At 48.4% G+C, this 15747-nt stretch overlaps 1 protein-coding gene across 4 annotated transcripts in view; it reads left to right on the plus strand.

Moving 5' to 3' along the window:
• Nucleotides 1-15747, plus strand: part of SLC4A4 (solute carrier family 4 member 4) — a 207645-nt gene that overhangs the window by 39180 nt on the left and 152718 nt on the right. The window lies entirely within an intron of this gene.

Consider the following 15747-nt stretch of genomic DNA (forward strand, 5'->3'; position numbering starts at 1 on the left):
CACGTTTTGCATAGACAGATGTTGTCAGCGGAGCGTTAACTTTAAATGCTTTCCATTTCAGAGTTAGTTTGTGTCTCCAGCGTATTTCTGACACATACATCACCAAAATGTGCTTGGAAAGAAAAGATTATTCTCCCTTAAGAGCAAGAAGTACTTCTTCAGGAATGTGATATATGCAAAGATTTTCCCATAAATGCTTCTCACTCAGGATAAAATAGTATTTAATGTTTCCTACCTCTCTATGAACGGTAAGCGATGAGTTTACATACTGAAGAGCCGCAGTTGGGTTTTTAGGAGGAGGGGCAGTTTGTCTGCCACAACGAACGCCTTCCATGTCAGAGAAGCTTTGGGGTGTGTGTCGTCCTTAACGGTGCCCGGGGAAGTGGATTGCGACACCTCATTGGGGTAAATCACAGCCCTGAATATCCTCTCTCCTGTCAGACACAAGAAGCGTTTCGGTTGGCTTGGTAGAGGAAAAAGGTGAGCGTGTGCCTTTCCTAGGTTTTGCATTTGGAAAAGGCTTCCTTTGATTAAGGCGTTAATCTGCCTGATGCTTCGCTCTGCCTATGGAATTGCAAAAAGAACTCGAATAAAGTTTTGTGAATGGTTTCAACTGAAAATAGATCCATTCGAAAAGATAGAGTGCTCTTTGAAATGGGGTGTTACGTGGATGAAAACGCGAGAACCATTTGAAGAGAATGTAACTAAGCCAAGAATGCAAGAGGAAGGCTGAGTGCCCGAGGAAGCTCAGGAGGTGCCTTGTGTCACTTGGATGCGTGACCAAGGACGTGTGAGAGTGATGGTCTGAGTGGGCTGCGGGGGAGGGAGGGATCCGTACTGTCCCAGGCTCTCCTCCTCCTCCGTGGCAATGTCGCTCTTGCCCTTGAAGCACGGAGCTGCGAGTAGGCTTTGGTGTGCAACGGGAGCGTCCATACCCCATGCCACCGAGTCTGGCTTGTGGTCCCCGCACTGGAGAGCGCTCGCTTGGACCTGGCACCTTGCTGGTGTCCAGTGGCAAGGAGGAAGAGCGGGATCTGCTGGGCTTTGCGGTAGGCCTTGAATTTTCTGTCTTGGAAGTGCTCTGAAGCTAAGGCTGAGAGCCTGCTAGCGTGGAAAGAATGTGAGCAAGTCTGGGCTTGAGCATCGGCTTGGGCCCGTGCTTCGGTGGCAGCGTAGGCAAGCCCAGGCACCCTTCCCTGACTACTGCGGGCACTGAGCTACAGCCGTGATGCTCAGACCGCTCCGTTTCACAGCTTAGTCCTGTTTGCAGTATAAAGTAAAGGAGTGGGGACGTAACTGTGGTCATCGTACTGTCGTTTAAGCCAGGATGGATGCTCTGGACCTGTGAATAAAGAAGTGAAACAGCAGGAATTGCTGCAAAAGAAAAACCTCCTTATTGCGTGAGTTTGGTTTGGATCGCCCATCACTTCCCTTTGCCAAAAATGCAATGGATAATTTTTGTTGAAAGGGAATACGCTGCAGAACAATTCCGTGGAAACCCCGACCGTGTCTCACGGTGTCAGAATCCTCTCCAGACACTGAATAAAGGGAGATCATGTCTCCAGCTTTTAAAATAATTACTCGAATTAAAGATCAAGCTGGAAGAGCCCAGAGCCGGTGCAGTTCACTGAACATTAGGTGTACAGCTTAATTTATTAAAAAGCATTGCAAAACCGACTTAAGCTCATCGTGCTCAAAATATATCTCCCGGCAAGTAACCGGAATGTCCTCTGAGCCTTCAGCGGTGGAGAAATGCAGGGGTGCATCGAGATTTCTGTGAACTCTGAAAGTTTCTGTAATTACTTTTCTACAAATGAAGCCATCTTTCTTGAACCTGTTTTCGCCTTTTTAATTCTAGATGATGACTAAGACATCTTTGCGTTAAGTATTGCCGGTACGATAATGCCGTGGGTTACAAACAGCTTCGTGTTTTCCTGCGAAGCCTTGGCTTGTAACTCACTAAAGGTATCTCGTGTTTTTTACGTAAAGGTCAGTACACTGCTGGATATGACCCTTAATTTGAAATTCTCAGTAACGTCTATGAAGTTCTGAACTGTGATATCAGACCAACTTTTCTGGCCCTGTTCCCGGACCAATCATTCCACTTTGCAATAAAAAAGTGCAAGATAATGGGTGCAGATAACTGGGATTTAATATTACCGTAGACTGTTTTCCTTATACCTTTAAACAGCTGTGTTGCAATTAGGCGCCGGGCGTGAAGCTGTTCTTCGTTAACAGGTATCTCCAAGAAATTTGTGATTACGTGAAGGTTTACAAGCTGGGGTCAGCGATTGGCGGTTGTACCCCGTATTTAAGAAAGCGGCTGCTGCTGATGGGTAAGATGCGTGTGACTGGGGCAGGGTCACCAAGGAGTCCCTTTTACCTCTTTTCCTTACGGAGGCTCTTATCACCAAAGGGACAAAAGGCAGCTGGAGCTGGCCGCTGTTTTACCCTCTTCTGCAGGGGAGGTTTCCAGTTGAAGATGCCGGGTGAAATCTGCAGGCACCGACTTGTTTAAGTGCGGTCCCCGGGAATCCTGGTGGGAAGGATTTCTCTTGAGTGGGGGATGCATCGGAACAGCTACGGAGGGGCCAGCTGATGACCACGGTGGGCAGGTTATGCGGAACGGCTGCTGCCCACGCGTGTTTCAGACCTGTTACAGAAACTTGGTTTTCTGAGGTTTCTTCCCAAAGAGTGTCTGCCTCCCGTTTTTTAGGCAGATACAGGTGAAAAGGGGGATGGAAGCAGACAGTGGGTGATTGATATGAGCAGATAAGCTTGGTCCAATATGCTGGCGTATCGGATCTTAGCACACAATTCCTGACCCGTTCCCTTCGTAACTGGACTCTAATGAGCACCACACACGAATTCTCATGCTTTACTTAGAATCAGCCTGCACCTTGTTTGTTGTAGGCCATATATCACGCAGAGTGTGTTAACTGTGGCTCTGGAAGATGCTTTTTGGTTTAGAGTTCATAAAGCAGAAGTAGGAACTCTTACATTACAGAGTTCAGGAAGCAGAAGAAAGAGAACGAGGGAGCCATAAAACATTTTTTTTATATATCTTGCTCATGTTAAAATGCCATGGCTTGGAAGTCTCATTGGTAAAGGGCCGAGTTGCGCAGGCACCTGGGAAATCTCTACTTTCCGAAGAGAACATTTTAGGGATGTCTGGGAAGTTCGTGTTGATTGTCTAGTGCTCTGTTGTGTTGTTGGAGTCAGAAGGAGCCAGCTACTGATACAGGGAGAAGAGCTTTGGTAAAACAAGATGGTCTTAATTTTTTAGGCTGTCTCTATCCAGAATGATTTTTTCATCGTCCGTTCTTAGAGCAGATGGGGTTTTTCAGACACTGTCTGAAAAAAAATACCTATGCTAAAGTCACATTTTCTTCTCCCTACCCGAAATCTGCTTGGTCCTCTGGACAAGCTCGTTAGTCGTTACAGTAGCTCATAGGTTGCTGTGGAGGACCCAGGACCTCCTACAATGTTGCTGCTTATCAGCATCTCTGTGCTCCTACCAGTTTTTTTCCTGCAAGTTGTTCTTTCACGGCAACGGGTCGCTAGGAAGGAGTTTGTAAGAAGCAGCTCCGAACGCCTTCTGGCAAGAAACTACTTTTCAGCTCTGGGTTATTGTTTTGTTCTCAGTCTTGGTTTAGGCTGATATGAGTAAGTCTATTTCGGGCTGCCCTTAAATGGATGTCATCTAGAGGACAGTCTTGTTAAAACTTGGGAGTTGCCTGCTCAGCACTTCAGTTATGCGCTCTTGGCTGTGGTTGGAGGATACAGTAAATCCAGCTTTAGGGCGCTTTAGAACCAAATTAAGAACGTTACTCTCCCATGAAGCAAAATGCCAATCCAGGAGCAAACTCATTTTGCTGGTAAAGTGAGTTTAACGTTTCTAAATGGATTGACTTTTATGCAGGATCATGCGTTGTCTGCTTTTACCACTCTGCTTTTATGCTGCGTCATGTTCCTCCTGTTGAAGTTGGTGTCCTGGTGGCAACACAACCCGTATCGCTTTGTCCGCTGACTAATGCAGCAAAAACGCAAATCATGTGGCCCTGCCTGGTCTGGGTCAAACTCTTCTTAATGGCTAATTGATAGTCTGCAGGCCCCAGTTTAAAGATCACGGGCTTGGTCCGCTCTTCCCTGGCACCACGCTTGGAAGTCAACATAGTCAGTGGGTCACGGCGGTGCGTTGCTGTCGTCGGGCTCGGAGCTGAGCACGCGGAAGGCCAAGGGGTGCCCAAAGGGAGCGACACATCTCCCTTTGCTTTTTTTTCCAGGTGCTGCCGAGGGAGTGGGTGCACGGATGAGCTCTTTTGTCAGCCTGGTGGTCGTGGCAGGGAGGTTCCCCCAGCTCTCTTCTGTCCCGGTGGCAGTCGGTGCTCTGTGATGGCTATTTATCCGATAATATTGGCAAAACCACACGTGAACCCGGCCCCTCCGGTATCACGATGTGAGATTTGGGGTAGACCGCTCTCCTTGAACAGGGTGCCGAGTCTGCTGTGGCGTGGCGGAAAGGAATTGTCACTTGCAGTCACCTTTCTGCTGAGTGATCCTGGTGGCTGTCGTTCCGAAGGGACCCGCGTCCTGCGGGTTCTGGGGCTTGTGCTGGCGTAGCTGGTATTTTGCTAAGCACTTGGCGCCGCCGAGAGACAGAACGACTCCCTGGCCGCGTGGTGCTGTGGGCTGGGGCTTATTTTCTTCTGTTGTTCTGACTGGAGCTTAAATTGGTGGAAGTGATGAAATTCTTCTTTATTTCGGTTTATTCTCAGATGGCTTTAAAATAACTTGGTTTTGCATTTCGCCCCGCTCTCTCTGGAAATGTTGTTTTCTTCATCTTCAGTAAATTTGCACTGGTTTGTTTTTTTTTTCTTTATTCCCTCCCAGTGCAGCTGGTGGAGGCAAAAAGGGCATTTAGTTTGAAAATTGGCCGTTTGCCTTTCTGACTTTCAGGTCTGCGTTAGTTTTGATTAACTATTATTAAATTAGCATCTTAGGCGTGCACTGGGGCCGGTGCCAGTGACCTTGTTCAGAAGAGATTTTTGTCTCCTCTCCCCCGGGGACCAGTGGCTATAAGTCTTGCGGATGAGCGGTTATCGCCCCAGTGAGGATGACGTTGGCTTGGAGCACTTCACTCTCTGGAAGCCTGCTGATTTTCTTGCTTGTCAGAGATTTTTGGAGTTGTCTTTCCTGGATTTTCCTGGATTACGTGTGTGCGCTGAGGCGTGGATTGGGTGGATTGGCCTCTTCTCTCTTAGTTTTGCAGCCGTGTGCTCTGATCACACTCCTCCTGACGTCATCTCAAACGCTATCACATCCCTCCTGACTTTTGAGTAACTTGTCTAACTTGTAGAAATGGCATAATCTTGCAGGGACTTTTATCTAGTAACCATGTAAAGTTTGCAGAGATTGATTTGGGGTTTTTTTATCCTTCTTTTTCCCCCTTCCCCCAGCCTCTACTGTTTAGAAATCAGATAAAACCCTTGACGTACTCACGGTTCTCGGTCATGCGCTCTCTCCAGGTCCCAATCTATGGTTGACCAGCACGCACTGAAGTTGCGTGAGGATTTTGGGGATAAAAACGCTTACGGTTCCTGCTCGTGTAAGGCCGTTCTGTGCTGCTCGGTTGTGCCACACGGACTGTGGATGAGGTCGAGTGCTGAAGCAGATTACTGAAATCACCCATGTTAAAAATATCCTTTATGCTGGATTATGTTTTCGAAACCAGCATATCGTGAAACTGCTTGACACTTCAGAACGCCCAGAATTGGATCAGAAATGCTGTGACTGCACTCCCTGAAGTGCTGAAAGTGCATTAGCTCCCTTGGCTGCTTCAGATGTGTCCAAAACGTTTTATACAGCCGGGCTCTCTGCCTCTGCCAGTTGAGCTTTGTGCTGGATCAGGGATTGTCTGTCCTCCTCCCAGCGGGAAGCAGAAAGCCAGCATACATTCTGTACTGGGCGCTTGGCTGGGGCCTGCCCTGGCTCAGGACCGATGTTGGTGTCGGTGGTCCAGAGTTTTGTGATGCTTTTCGAATGGCTTCAGCATCTCGGAGATGCTTGGGAAGGTGACGGGGAGGAAGAGGTGGGGCTCTAGGAGTTGTACATTTGAAAGTATGAAGCCCGAAGGAAGGGAAAAATTCCAAACTGTAATTACAGAAGTGAAATGAAGACATAAGCCGGTCCCGCATTTTGTGTTAGCGGGGGTGTTTTGTGTGCTGGGGGTTACTGGGAGCAAGAAGAGACTTTTTCCTCCCGCAAATAGTCCCATGGGAGGGCGGGTGCAGGAGCTGCTTGCTGGGAAGCTGTGACCGAGAGTGCTGGATTGATTTCCCTGGAAAAAACCAGATCTGGGTTACTGGTGGCACTGGGTGCGTGGCCCCACCCCGCATTGTACACACAGCCTGCTCTTTTGCTGAGTGGGAAATGGACTTAAACCGAGGAACTCCCATTGCAGATGACCTTCGTCTCTGAAAAGGCAGCCTGGCAAGGCTGAGACGCCCACTTCGACATCCTGCTCTGTAGATAGGCAGTGCCGTGTCTGGTCCGAGCTACCCCCACCTTGCTTTCTGAGACTCCGTGTCGGCAATATTCAGCAAGTACTGGAAGAATTTCCTATAATTGCTCTTTCTTTGCCTGGGTTCACACTTACTGCTCTCTACAACTCCCTGAAGGGAGGGTGTAGAGAGGTGGGGGTCGGTCTCTTCTCCCAAGTAACAGGCAATAGGACAAGAGAAAGCAGCCTCAAGTTGTGCCAGGGGTGGTTTATATTGGATATTAGGAAAAATTTTTACACGGAAAAGGTTGTCAAGCACTGGAACAGGCTGCCCAGGGAAGTGATGGAGTCACCATGCCTGGAGGGATTTAAAAGACGGGCAGACATGGCGCTGAGGGACGTGGGTTAGTGGTGGGTTTTGTCAGCGTTAGGTTGATGGTTGGACCCGAGGATGTGAAAGGTCCCTTCCAACCCAGGCGATTCTAACCGTGTATATTTATATATAGGTGTATACACATCCCCTGTCTATTACGTCCTTGGAAAGTCTTGCACCCACTTTAACGTTGTGTGCTGAGCCGGTGCGGAATACATACTTGTAATGCTGCAGGCGGTGCTCAGTCCCCGCCACCTGGTCTTGTGACACCGTACACTTAGGCCCAGATTTCTCAAAAAGAGCTCTTAGGCGAGGCTTGAACAGGGAGCAACTACTTTATAAAACTGGATTGTTTTTAAATAGACACGGGTTTAGCTGAAGAGCGCATGAAATCGCTCTCATAAATCAGCCCTCTGGAGCAGTTCCCTCTCAGGTTTATTGAGCCGCAAGTCATGCGCTAAATGATAAATCTCTTGTATACCGCCTCATTTTCTTCAAGTGGGGCAAACATATGCTGTATGTCTTCCAGTCATCTCTTCGTGTTAGCCTTCTTGTTTGGTCCCCTCCTGAAACGCGCTCTCGCCTCCTGCAGCTTTCCCATTTTTGAATCTGCTAACCTTTTTTTTCCAAGCACGTGTTTTGAAGCAGGTGGGGGGGTATTTTAGCAACTTTTTAATGCGAAAATTGAACTCTTTTTTTTCCATCAGTATGCAAAACTGAAAAAAGTCATAGGGATAGCCAACTGGATGTGTAAAACATGGTCAAGTAAAAAGTGGCCGATCAGGCATAAAACCATAACAAAATCATTGCAGGACGCAACATTGTCGCAGCAATAAATGGCAAAATAAAATCAGATCCCACAGGCTGTCTTCAACTAATAATTTTTAGGAACAATCCACTACTGCTTGTGGGTTTAAAACCTGACACCATTCTGCCTCTAGAGAAAACGTTTTTGTGATTTATGTGTCACGCTTTGCAGAAAATGAAGCTACAAAAATGTCTGGTTTATGTTGGCCTCGAACAGATCTATTCATAATATTTGCAGTCAGAAATGCCTTTTTCCTGTTGATGGGCTCATCTCGTGAAGCTCCTGCGTCAGTGAAATCTTGAATTCCTTTCAGAGCGTCTCTATACCCTCTTCTGGCTCGTATCTGCGTTAAATATAGCAGACGTATGCGGAAGATGTCAGGAAGCGGGTGCTCGGCGGCAGAGCCTGCCGGAGAGGGGGCTTGACCTGAGATTCCACCAGGTTCAGATCAAGCTGGAAGGAAATGTGGACTTCTCCTTGCTGGTATGTCTCCAGTCCAGCTCCATGGGTTCCTTTAAGAGAAGGAAAGGAAAGCAAACAGGCGGCTGACTTTATCAGTTTTTATAGAGCGGTGTCACTTTATGGTAAGCAATCTAAATATCATCAAACAATGGCTTCAACTGCTACACCTACCCTAGGGTCCGGTGCCAGTAACTCCCCTTGTACTGCCCTGTGTTTTGATAATGTTACTTTCTTGTTTGCTCTTCCATCTCATTCCCACCTCAATGTTTTTCCTAGTAGTTATTTCATTTTTGGAGCGTATCCAAGTGGAACACCTCTCCCGAAGTTGTCGGAGATCTAAATTGAAATCCAAATGACAGAACTTATTGTGTCAAAATAAATTCAGCTAATTCTTACCTTGGTTTCAGGACGGTGCTCCCGGAGGCCTCACCTGTGAGTTGAGATAAACCTTTAGAGTTCTTGACGTTCCAGTCAGTAAGAGTTTTTGAAAACAAGATTTGGTTGAGAACGGAGGCTCGTGTTTAAATCCTATAATGGAACTTAACTGCACTCCCTGAGAACGCCTCTGTCGAGTGAGACATTTCGTGTAACAATGAGATCACTTAATTGGGAGTTTATTAAAAACCAAAACAAGTCCCTTGCCTCACTCCCTCCTAGTTTTCAAAAATGTCTCATTAATGCCCAAACCGGTTGTAGTAACCTGAGTAGCACAGCATAGTATTGCTGAACGAATGGGCTGCATTTTCTGGAGTGACATCCATGTAGCGGAGACGTTTCAAGCAAATAACCTGTTTTGGGGCTTGCATTTTCCTTGGTGTTGCCTAATTGCCCAGAGGCACCAGTAGCCTTGGTCTGTGGTTCCTCTGGAGCTTCCTGACAGACTGGGAAGACCACAGTGTGGGTGGACAGGGAAGATGCTGGAACGGACTGAACGGGCAGGAGCAGGAAGGGAAATGGCTGCCTGCAGAAAACACCATCCGAGATGCTGATGGGGAGGCAACGGCTCAGAAAGGAGGTTTCTAAGAGAACATGTCTGTTTAAATGGCCTGTTCTCAAGAACGTACGGAACATAGCGTGAGATCTGACAACCAGCCTTGCGGCTGTCCACGAGGGTGTCAGAACTTGGTGGACTTCCACGAAAAGCCCTCGAGGGAGGGGAAGTCGAGGAGCTCAGTGATTTATGTGGGCTGTTGAGGGACATACCTGCCCTGTGGTTCCCTCCTCCTTGCTCCAAAGGCCTTTAGCAAGCGTGCTCCAGTCTTCAGGAACGACAGGCTTGCGTGACTGTCATGCCTGAGAGACAGGAGCAAGCACCAGCGAACCTGTGCGTTTTCACATGCCCTTTGAAAAGAGGAGTCATCCAGAATGTGCAGTTGCTTGTCAGTTGGTAGTGAGAAGACACACTTGCAAAGCTTTCTTACTTCTTGCTTCCTCCTGGTTTCCTTCCTCGTGTGCGCAATTCCTCGGCAACCATCTCACCTGCATCGTGGTCCGACGCATGCCGGCAGTTCGTTGCAACTAGAAAATAGGGGTTGGTGCCGCCAAAAGGAAAAGCTTTGAGGTTGTGTACGTTCCGGCCTTTTCCTACGTGTCCTGCATTGCCGGGAAAAAGGGTGCTTTAGCACTTCGCCTGCAGATTTTAGTCTCGGAGCTTTTGTAGGTGTCTCACGGTTCCATACGGGAGATGACCGGTGTTGCTCTGGAGAGAGAAGATGGGGTTCTCCGCTCGGACAAGGGGTCTGCAGGATGGGGAAGAGCTGAGATGAGTCTTCCCGTGTCTGCTCTACTCATTCAGTACAGCAGTCCTCTTGGGTATTCATTCCCTGTTGATTATTGAATCTTATTTTAGAAGAAGCTGGGTTTACATTTGGATTTAAAAATATTATAGGGCAAGTTCTTGCCGCAGGAAGCAGAGGCTTCTGTCCTCTTCTGCTCCTGGTGAGTACAACCTTTTGCTGAGAAAGCGTGTAAATAAATGCTGTTTTCGAGCTGACAGGGGAAAATGCATCCAAGATAAATTTGGCAACGTGTTCTAAAAGTGCATCAACCAGACCGTGCTGAGTACAGTCGGAAGATCATTTTTCTGTGTGATAGAGCCCATATGCAAGTACGTGAGGAAAAAAAAACCCCACATCTAGCCCCTAAAAAGGAATCTGTCTGTTAGCTCTGTTTATTCAAGCGTTTGCGTATGGGCTGTGAGAGCATCAGTTGGGACCAAGTCTCCTTCCTGGTTTCCTGTTTGCGTGGCCACTGTGATCGCAGTATCCCAATGCTTCACGGGTTGCAGAGGAAAGAAATTAAATTATCTCTGTCTCTCTGCATTTGACAGAAGCAGCCTGTCGAGCTTATTGACTCATTCTCTTTGGGACGCATGCACACAGCACGCATACACACGCGTGGCATCTAACTTGGGTGGCTTGCCGAAGGCAGTGATTGTCACTGGCGGTTGAACCTTGGTGGTTCTTCTCCTGGCTGGGGTCCATGCCCTGTGCATCCCATCTGTGAGAGCCTCCAGCTCTGGCTGGTGAGTGCCTTCTTCCATCCGCTGTTGAAGGTTGAATGGTGCTGCTTGTCACAAGCAGTTTTGGTGGTGGAGAACATGTCGCGGTCCTGTGAAGGACTCTGAGCGCCGGCTCGGTTGTCATGAGCGGGCTTCTTAGGCCTCGTGGGGAGCGGTGTGGGGCTGGAGCTGTTCCTTGCAAGCCACATCACATTTCTCTTTGCTGGCTCTGGTCGTCCTGACCAGATGGGATTGGAACAAGATGATCTTTAAGGTCCCTTCCAACCCAAACCATTCTGATTCTCTGGCCAGCAGCAACTGCAGGCGTTGGGTATGCGCACATGGGCACTCCGAGGTTGTTCCTAGCAGCGCAGGGAGGGCGCAGAGGTGCAGGAGTCCTTTGGATGGTGGCTGTTGGAGCGTCCGAGCAGATGACGTGGTCAGAGGTGGTTGTTCTGCTCTTTTCTCCCCAGCATCCCCAACCACAGTGCTCCCACTCCGCTTTATGGATAGCTGTTTTCTGGAGGAAAAGTCCTGCCAGGTAAATGATGCCGGGCTCCGGGAAGCAGATGAGGATGGTTGATAATGCATGCGCAGGAAGATCTTATTTCCCTTGCCTCCTGCCTGCAGGGGCCGGGGGGCTGCTGGTGGGACGGGCACGCTGCGATTGGAGGTCCGACCAACGGCTGCAGGTGATGCTTCTCCGTGACCTAACCTTCACAACCCTCTCTCCTCCCTGGAGCCGTTGACATGACACCCTCTGCGCCCTGGCTTATTGCAGAAGGATTGCTCTTTAAATGTGACTTTCACACGGACTCTGCATTATGCTCTCCCTTTCAGTTAGAGCCGGCTTCGTTGTTTTCTTTTTTTTTTCTTTTTTTTAAAATCCCTTCAGTCCAGAGTTTGCTGGAGTTTCTTCCTGATTGCAAAAGACGTTTGAAATGGGCAGGATCGTAAAAGCTTATCAGCAAGTAATAACTCTCGTTTCTTGCTCCCCAGCTATGTTACGCGTCTGTTCGCTGGAGCGAGTTGTATCTCCCTCCTACGGTTCGCGTTGCCACATCAGCCCTCCAGCTTTATTTATGCCAAACGCTGGGTTTTCCCCCCTCCTCCCGCCATAAATCGGGCCGTTGTGAAGGCGTTGGTGTGGATGGCCGCTCAGCAGGCGGTGTCCCCGAGGCTGGGCGGTGGCAGCACTCTGTCCATCCGGAGGGATGGAGGGGAAGGAGGGGGGACCAGCTTTGGGACAAGGGGAGAGGGAAGCCGAGGTGACCTGCTGCTTGAGTCCCCTCTGAAGATGTGTTGCAAGGACTCAGTGCTCTGACAAGGAGACGTGCAGGAAGACTCCATAATCATAGAATCATAGAATTGCTGAGGTTGGAAGGGACCTTTAAGACCATCAAGTCCATCCTTTAACCTACCCTGACAAAAGCCACTTCTAAACCATGTCCCTAAGTGCCCCATCTACCCTTTTTTTAAACACTTCCAGGGATGGTGAATCCACCACCTCCCCGGGCAGCCTATTCCAATGTTTAATAACCCTTTCAGTGAAAAAGTGTTTCCTAATATCCAATCTAAACCTCCCCTGACATAACTTGAACCCGTTTCCTCTCGTCCTAATAATGCGATGGGCAAAACGGAGACTGTCAGATAAGTGTAGCCAAAGGGAAGAAGACAAGGAGTTTGAAGTAATTGGTTTTGTTTGGGTTTTTTTAGCTTATCACAAATAATTTGGTTTTGAGCCACAGCACTTTCCTCTAGAACCCAAATCGGGTTTAATGCTGGATGCTCAGCAATGCTGTTACCTCCCAAATTCCCCAGCGCAAAGGCAGATGTACTTGCTCCTTTCTCAGGGTGGGCTCTGCTCGCTGGAGAAGAGGCTTCCCCTCTTCTTTACTGCTTTGTTCTGTTTGATTTTCTTCACTTTTTCCCATTTTATGCCCACTTTTCTGTCCATTTTGAAGTCCGGAATCCCCGTTAGTGTGAAATTGGTTTTGTTCTTTCAGAGTGGTCTGGTCTGGCAGAAGGTTTCTGGGAGCTGCATCTGCCAGTGGCCTGCAAATTGAGGTTTTTGAGATGCACGCTGTGTTGTGTAGGTGACGTGTGATTCCTGTTAAAATCCGATTGACACATAATGTCACCGCGAAAAACGTTTGGTACCGACCTCATTATCATCTACCCCGAGAGACCAATTACTCAAGCAGCTCGTATTTTTTTCACTTGAGTCCGTTCTCTCAGAGTACAAGACTCGCTCAGATCCAGACCCTGAACATAGACACCCAATATTTTTTAATTAATTTTTAAAAGTTTGTTTGCAGAACCTTGGAGGAGCGGTAATGAGGGTGTGGAGCTAGATAAAAAGCGTCCGAATGTCCCGTGCCTTTTACCTTACTACAAGGAGCTGGTAAACCAGGTTTAAACTAAGGCACATCTCTGTTTAGAGGCCCTAAAAACATTCCCACCCTTTTTCCTATATATGGGATGGTGAAAACACCTTTCCTTGCTTCAGTTCTTCACTGATAGGGCTCTGCCGGATTTTCCCTGAAGACCCAAGTGAAGATTTTCTTGTTATTTCACATGATTTATTTCTTTTTTTTTTTTTTTTTTTTTAATTTCTGCAGCTCCAGCTTCATGTTATTTGAAAAATTCCAGGGGACTGAAATATTTCCCCCCCGTGCAAATTCATAAAGGATGTTTTCTTGCTGGGTTTTGCCCTGAAGCAATCCTGTGGTAATCTGAGAAGGGCAGAAAAGACCCAAGTTCAGGGGAGGTGGCGCTTGGGAGTCTAATCCCTAAACTCCTGCGGATTAGAGTCGGGGCGCCGCGCCAAGGCGACCCAAGCTCTATTCCTGGCCTTTTAAACCCCCCTCCCGAGCTCCTTCGCATCCGCTCTGTGCAGGTTTCGGGGAAAGCGTGGGGCTTGCAATGTGTCATAAGCAGTTTTCCAGCCCTCTGCAGCTGGAAAATGCGGCCACTTAATGTGATAAAGGGATCCAAGGGAATAGAGGTGGGAGGGTGGGGGGGAAGCGTGGGGGAATTGGAGCAGAGATTTCACTGGGTGGAGGGCAGCCGGGGAAGTCATTCCTTTTTTCTTTCCTATTACTATAGGAATAGTGTGTAGGTGCTCACATACACACATGCCGAGGGCTCCGAATGTCTTGGTGCTCAGGGAGTGGAGGCAAATTCCGGGAAACACTGGGTGCGAAGCTGTAAGAATGGATTTTACAGAGTAATAAAGCGCGTGCGGTTTGTGTTTGGTCTGGAAATCCAGTCCCATCTGTTCCAGATGTTCTCAGTTGTGTTTATAGCAAGTAGCTACTGTGCTGCTTCGGCGGGGGGGAAATACAATAAAACAAAAGAAAATCAATTGGGGTGTGCCTTCCCAACCATTGCAAACGGGCAAGAGCATCCATGCAATATGTGCTCCCTCTTGTTCCCTTAGCAAAGATGCATAAATAGTCTCGAATAATTCAGTGAATCATAGAATCACAGGATGGTTTGGGTGGGAAGGGACCTTAAAGCCCACCCAGTGCCACCCCCTGCCCTGGGCAGGGACACCTCCCACCAGCCCAGGCTGCTCCAAGCCCCGTCCGACCTGGCCTTGAACCCCTCCAGGGATGGGGCAGCCACAGCTTCTCTGGGCAACCTGGGCCAGGGTCCCACCGCCCTCACAGCCAAGAATTTCTTCCTAACAGTAAAGAATTTCTTCCCAGGAAGAACTATGAAAGCTCCAGTTGTTCATAGAACTTCCGTGTGAGCACCTGAGCGGTGGCTTTATGTGTTTTGGTGGCAAGAGGCAGGTCCTACCCCTTTGCGCAGGGCAGCAGCTGCTGGGAAATGGGACCTTTCCCAAGTCGGAGAAACTGGTTTTTCAAATCCTCTGGCTTCTGGGTCCGGGGGAGGCGGCGTGGGCAGAACCGGCCTGTGAAGGGGAGGTGGTTTTATTCCAAATGCCCTGGTTGGACCTAAACTGAGGAGCTGATGCTCATCTTCGTTTCAGGGTACGGTGCTCTACTATTTCCTGCCATCCAATAATCCAAAGGAAAAATGCGTTTTTCCATACGCTTAGTTAGTGGTTTTGAATCTGGCCTATTTTGCTGTGTTCTTTTTTCTCCGTGACGTGTTTGAGACTTGTTGTGGGAGCTGAGCCGTGGACGAGGCACCAAGGCCGAGGCCGATGGTGTGTTAGTAAAGGGGCTCGAGGGGATGGAAAACTTGGCAAAGATGGGAGAATGGCTTTCAGAAAATGAGGCCTCTGCTCCTTTCTTTTGTGGCTGAAATAGGGTTTTTTGGGGTTATTTTTTTTGGTTCAGGTGGGCGTTGACATGCAAGGCGGATATCCTAAGCCATTTTCATTTCTTGGTATTCATCCACTCAGTTTTTACACTCCTAAATTTGAATATGCCCTTAAAAAAACTCTATAAAGTCTTCGCTGCGACTGTGCCTGGAGGATCTCGCGGGATCACAAGTGGAAGCGAGATGGATGTGAAGAGGTTTTGAGGGCTTTGTCTCTTTCTGTACCAAATTTATCCCTATTCCATCTAGGGAATATAAGGAAAAGGTATTGTTTTTTGATCGTCACCCACATACGCCCGTTTCTCGCCGTCGGTAGGCTACCGGCTCGCTCCCCGGTTGTATGAAGATAAAAAGCTTCCCCGGTGACTGCCCAGCAGCGAGCAGCACCTGTGCGCTTAGCCTCTAAGCGATATGAAAGGAGATTATTTAATACAGCTAGATTTTTCTTTTTTTTTTCCCTTTGTTATTTTAGCATTTCCTTGTCAAACGCACGTTTGCGGATGAACTCGGGGAAAGCCCGTGCAGGGTCCTACTTTGTGGGTGAAATACGGTTCTGTGGAGTTCTGGGGCGGAGGCGCGGAATTAGGAGAGGTAGAGAGAGAGCGAAGAAGTGGGTAAGCACACAGAGAGATAAGAATTGGAGAGAAAAGGGGAGGGGGAAGGCGGCAAACTCCTAAAAGCCGTCCCCAAACGGATGAATGAATGGGTGACACACATAAATGACTGCCGCCGTGGTCTGGCTGACTGTAGCTGGGTCTGCGGATAATCCGCGTATGCCAGATTTCTGTAAGGCCGGCATGTGACAG

Source organism: Chroicocephalus ridibundus, chromosome 5 (genome assembly GCF_963924245.1).
Source record: "Chroicocephalus ridibundus chromosome 5, bChrRid1.1, whole genome shotgun sequence".
Lineage (NCBI taxonomy): Eukaryota > Metazoa > Chordata > Aves > Charadriiformes > Laridae > Chroicocephalus > Chroicocephalus ridibundus.